This window comes from Capra hircus, chromosome 1 (assembly GCF_001704415.2).
Source record: "Capra hircus breed San Clemente chromosome 1, ASM170441v1, whole genome shotgun sequence".
Taxonomy (NCBI): Eukaryota; Metazoa; Chordata; class Mammalia; order Artiodactyla; family Bovidae; genus Capra; species Capra hircus.
The window spans coordinates 155,358,743-155,364,810 of record NC_030808.1 but is presented as its reverse complement, the minus strand read 5'-3'; the positions used below and the strand labels follow the sequence as shown (position 1 = coordinate 155,364,810).

The following is a 6,068-nucleotide window of genomic DNA, read 5'->3' as shown; positions in this document are numbered from 1 at the left end:
GAAAAGGGGACTCAGGAAGCGCGCCGGGAGCTCGCGGAGACCCGCTGTGTGCGCCCCGGAGCCGGCTTGGCCGCGCGGCGCCCGGCGGGGAGCGGGAAGGTCCCGCCGGCCGGCCGCGTGCCTCAGGCTCAGCATCCGTCCCGGCCCGCCCGCCCGCCGGGGGCGGCGAGGGGGGCGCGGGAAGTTTGCGGCAACTTCTCCAGCCGGAGCCGCCCGGCGCCGGGGTGCTCAACTTGGAGCCGGGAGTTGGAAAGCGGCGGCGCCTGGCGTGTCGAGCCCTCGCTGGCGGTAGGCAGGTGGGTCCTGACCGGCTCCCGGGGCGAACGCGGGCGGGGCGGGGGGTCGGGCTGGGGGCCGCAGGGCGCGCCGCCCTCTCCGGGAGCCGGGACCGCACCGGGACGGCCTGCGGTCCGCGCCGAGTCTCCCCCCGCGGCCCCGGCCCGGGCGCCGAGGCCTTCGCGGGGCGCTCCGCCGCCCAGGCTCCGGGGCCGGCGGGGCGCGGGTTTGCACAACCTCGGGGAAAGGGCAGGGCCGGCCGGCGGCTGCTCCGGGCAGTGACAGGCGCGTGCTGGGACCCGGGAGACCCACTGGGCTGGAGGCCCGGGCGCCCCCAGAAGCCACGGAGAGGGGCTCGGGGCTCTTGCTAGACGTTTCGGCCCGGATCGCCACTAGAGCGTAGCACCTTTCACTTCCAAGTGTCGACCTCAGGATCGCCTCTCAGAGCGCCCTGGTTGGCAACTCGGACCCTGGCGAACTTTCTCCGCAGCATTCCGGATTTTCAGGCAAACGCTGGGAGTCTTAGACTCCACATGGTTGTAAGAAGACCGAGAAAAGCGAAAGACGAAACAAGTCCTAGTCTCAGGAGAGAACCTTTCTGCCCCTACTGGCTGGGGTTCCCTCCTGGGAGGCCAGGGGACCTTACTTTCCCAAGAGGACAGAGGAGGGGTTAGGAATGAGGAACACGCGACTGCTGGGTGTCAGGATTTGTCCCAAGCAGGTCCCGAAATCCAGGGTTTGTGCTGCCGACAGTCATTCATGCCGCTGAAATTTCATTGAAATTTACACCCAATCTAAAGTGGATTTTTCTGAGATGTCAGGAATTAAGATTTATTCTGCAGTCAAATGTAAGCTTGGGAAAAAAAAGAAAAAGACGAGACAGCCAAGTTGAGGTGTTTGCTCTAAAAACCTTTAATCCTGTGTGGTGCTCTGCTGTGATATAGCAGCAGTCCTTTATTTCTTTTGCACATTATTTTAGTAGAACAGGAGTGCATTCATATACTGGCTGCTCCAGTCTGCTGGCAAACATTAGCATTCAGGCTTACATTTTTGACAAATGCGCAAGACAGGAACAGCATGAATAGGCATCTTAAATATTAACAACCTAAGCATCTGTTGTGAAACAAATTTAATATATTTACTCTGTTTTTCTCACATTGTTAGAAAAGGTTATAATAAGTGCATAATTTCAACTTTAGTTAGCAGAAGTAACTGGCTGTATCTTTCACTACCTCTCCAAGTGTTTAACACAATCAGCAGACATAAATACTTTAATTAACTTGGTTAGGCACATTATTAAATACACTTTAAATGATGTGGATACTATATAAAATGTAACAGTAGCGAAATATGTATCCTATTTGTGTACATTTTAAATGGCTGTACATTTTATAAATATACCAGGCATGTTTATTCTTCATCTCCATTTGACACTTATTACTTTATATTTTTCCTAATGGAAACAATATTTTAAATGTAGAGTTGTTCAGTCATATGTAATACATAATATGTAAACAGTAGCTATAAAATACAAAGGGTTGTTAAATTTGAGCATGGCTACACTGTAACAAGATTATACAAGAGAAATAAAAATCCCCACTCAAATTTGTATTCCTTTCTTAATAATGAATACACATGATGGATGAGAAAAGAGCAGATAGGGATTTCCCTCCTAAAATACTAGTGCCTTAAAATGTGTGAGGGGTGGGGGTGGGGGGCAGAGGGGGACAAGGGGGAGAAGCAGGGGAAAAATCAGCCGAGAACGCAGGCTTAAAGAACTTTCAAAAGTCTGAATAGTTATTTCCAGAATCAATGCATTCTTCATTTTCCCACAAGCTGAAATATGTAATAAATAATAGTTCTTTGTATGTAAAAGTATTCCAGAGGAATGCCTTTTGTTCAGTTGTTGTAATAAATTAATATATTCTTTGGTTGATAATCTACAAAAGTAGTTCTTTTGTCTCACAGCATCTTAAATGAGCACAGCAACAAGATGAATGTTGGTTTATTTCTGCACAGAAGTCTGTTGCCAGCTATAGGAACCTGCGATTGAATAAGATGATGTGCTGAGTGATGGTTCAGCAAGTCTGCATTAAATTAGCAAAAACGGAAATATCTGGGGGAGATCTTCAATGATTTTTCTTCATGTGATTGGTTGAGGATCGTAAATTAGGCCTAAAAGGTCAGGTGACAAGCACCTGTTCCTCATTATTGTTAAAACCTTTTGGTTACAAACACTGTTAAGCTAAACACAACATGGATATACAGCAGGAACTCTGTAAAGCACTCTGGTGGTTTTTCATCCGCTCTGTAAATTTCCAGAAGGGCCGTACACAGACATGCCCTTCACACAAACACCTCTTCTGAGACGTGTTGTCTCGGACGACTCTTGTGTCATTTCCATACTTGAGACTGATGGAGTATGTAAACACATGTGACTGACTCTGCCTGAACCTGTTGTAGTCAAGTGCAGATCTAGTCTAAATATTATTTTTTCAAACCCCTCTTATTCCTTTGCAATCCACTGATTAATGATCAGAGTTTGTTCAGGTTTTAAATAGAAACCTCCCCAAATTGCCTTTTGTGCTTTTTAGATAAGGTGAGTTCCCACTTTAACTGATGCCAGGAGATATTTTGCTTGGTGCTTGTACAGAAGAACAGGAGTTGCTCCATGCCGACAGAGCTTTGTGTTGTACAGAGAAGGAGAAGAAAAGCGCATTTGACATGAGTGCTGTTTGGGTGGGTATCATCATTTGCTCTCCAGACTTGCTGCTTCTCTCAGGGGAGTTCAGTAGTATTTTGATTAGAATTAAGGCATGTGGTTGGATTTTTATGAATGGTTTACCATTAGCTATTTCAGAGAGCAGAATAAGCATCCATAGTGAACAGACCTCAGCAGCACAAGGTTGCAAAATACAAAAGGTGCCAGTTGCTTTTAATTAGCAGAGGAGGAGGATTTTGAGTGAATTCGGTAACCGTGATGATTAAATTCTCCATTTAAATATGCTCTTTGTCTTTTTTGGTCTGGTGTAGTTTCTGCTTATTAAGTAGTCATTTTTAGCATTTGTGATCAGATTACAGAACTGTCATCCTCTTGCTTTTCCAATTGATTTGGTTTGCAAACTCCAAAACTCTGGGATGCTTTTAACAAATTGGTTTACATTTTGACAGAACAGAGTTAAGTTAATTAATAGATCAGGCACGGAAAAGCCTCCATGGTAGGGTGTATTTTCTGGTAAAATGAAAGTTATGTTTCAGCACGATGAGCATCAGGCTTCAGTAATCTGTTCCTCGTGTGGAATGAACACTTCCTACTTCAAGCTAGCAGGCACCTACTGTTTATTTACGCTGCATTAAACTGACAGCTCAGCAATCAGAGGAAAAATATTACTTACCTTCCTGAAGTAAATACCAGTTTATAGGTTAGTGCACGTATTTATATTCCTGTCACCACTAAATAATGGCCCTGTCTCCACTTTAATATCTACCTGTGCTCTGATCCAGGGCTTTAGACTCTTCCTGGTGGGGGCAGGGGTCGAGAAGAGTTTTCTTATCATTTCCCAGTGGCTAAACTTAAAAAAAAAAAAAAAAGAGTTATTTCATCTTCTCATTTCTGTCCTGCAAGAATCAGTTGAAAGAGATATTATACGTTTATTTCACATACCTCAACTGTTACATCCAAATCCCCAAAGAATCCACATGCCACTTAAAATAGTCATCTTAGAGCGACCTCAGGACAAATATGTTCAAACACATTCAAGTGTACGTTTGCTAGATTAAACTCTCTACAAAGTTCCAAAGAGATAACTTCAACTATTTGATTACTTAGATAGTAGCTTTGATAAAATGTCTTCTCTTCCAAGCCTTAGATGGAATGATTCAGTTTTTAATGGAGATCAGCAAATATGAATATAAAGTGAAACACACTAATGGATGGATGGATTGGTGCAGTTAGCTTTCCTCTGAAAATCTTCTTGCCTTCTTCATCCGTTTGTTTAAGCAGCCAACCTTGGATCTCAACTTTTTTACAATACTAAATTCAGGTGTTTCTCCTTTTAAATTGGAAGCCCATTCTCTCTGGAGACCCTAGAAACATGAAAACACAGGTAAAGTTGAGCTCCAGAACTTGGACTTAATTTGAGAAAATGCTTGTTATCAAGGACATTCTGTACGTAGCTCTTAACACTCAGCCTGTCCACCCAGCTGTCAGGCTGACCACGTCCTCCGTCGACATCAGGGCAGATTGTGGTCTTAATGCAGCATAGAAATCAGATCTGTTACACAAGGTTCCTCTCCTTCCCTCCCGAAGACAAAGCATCTTCTGTGATAATTTATATATCGTTCCTAAGTGCTATTCTCAATGGTAAGTCTGTTTCAACTGGATGTCTTCATAGAGCGTGATCAACACATTAACACACATTATTTAGTACTTTTGAACTTATGCCAATGGTACCTTTTGCTGTTTATTTTTTAAAGTCTTTTTTAAGATCAGATATTTCATTTCAGAGTAAACAGATACAGATTGTGTGTGTATATATTCAGGGTGAGATTTAGTAGCTTAGCGTTTCTCCAGCATATTGGCCTATTTTTATGCTTTGAAGTTATTCTGTGTCTCTTCCACAGTTGTTGCTGTCTGAAGGTTCGTAAATAGAAATTCTCATCACCTCTTTCAATGGACTTTCAAGGATGTAATTTGGTTTATATGGCGATCCCAGCTTAGTTATGAGAGATGAAAATCAGTTAACCAGTATCCCGGCATTTATGTGCCTAGATTTGGCTGACATTTATTCAGTCCAGTTATTTGGTATTTGGTAGTGAAGTGTCTTGTAATCAAACATTAAGAGTTGGTTCCGTTTTCCAGTGGAGAAACAGTCTTGCTGGATAAAACCTTTAACTGTGCAATATTTTATTGCGCTCATCACTCATTAGAGAGCCCGCTTATCGTGGCACGGATTTTTGCTGCACCTCAGGGGTGCAGGTCCCCCAAATGAAGCTGAGACGCTTGCAGAAGGAGCAGATGGCAGGCTGCACCTGGCCCTGCCTCTGCTAGGGTGTCTGTGGACCTGCGTTGCGCCCCCCCCCCCCCCCGCCCGCCGACCCCTTCTCCCAGGTGTGCAGGAAATGGAGGGCGTTGTACCCGGTGAAGTGGGTGGACTCTACCCAGAGCTATGACCTGATTTGTGACGTACCCTCAGAACTGCAGTAATGGTCCAGCTGCTTTGCAGGCAACTGGTATCCACCTCATTTGGGGATGCTTCTGCTTTGCTAGCTGTGCCAGAGACAACTTCGTCATTGTCACCTCGTCAAAGACTCCTTCTTGAGAGCTCTCCTGGAGGGCTAGATTCTGAGAGCAGCCTCTGGTATTTGGAGGGTAAGTGCCAGAAAAGTTGCTATTAGTTCCATGCGGGGACTCAGGGGCTCCAGCCCCCAGGAGAGGCCGGGACTGAGTGTCCAGGGGAGGTCTCCATGTCTGGATGTTGCTGTTTCTTGGTGAGAGATGATTTGGAGCCCGAGAGCAGCAGAAACTCTGCAGCACGCGTGCTACTCTGGGCGGTGAAATGTGGTGGAGAGCTCCCAGGAGAAATTACTACATCTTCCTTTCTTGAGATATTTAAAGAAAAGGTGCTCACTAATCTGTGAGAGGGGAACTCTGTAGATGCAGTTTTCCAGGGAGCTGGGCAGAGTAGGGTGGATTGCTAGAGGTTCTTTGCTAGTCTTACTCAGTGGTTTCTGATATGCTGTTAAGAGCCTGCAAATGAGAATTTGGCCTTTAACGTTTACAATGTTAAGGA

At 45.2% G+C, this 6,068-nt stretch overlaps 1 protein-coding gene across 1 annotated transcript in view; it reads left to right on the top strand.

Annotated features, from left to right (window-relative positions):
* The window catches only part of SATB1 (SATB homeobox 1), a 102,018-nt gene continuing 96,150 nt past the window's right edge, over window positions 201–6,068 (top strand). The window contains exon 1 of the mRNA XM_018053204.1: window positions 201–296. The gene's annotated coding sequence lies outside the window, so the exon portion shown is untranslated. The remainder of the gene's footprint in view (window positions 297–6,068) is intronic.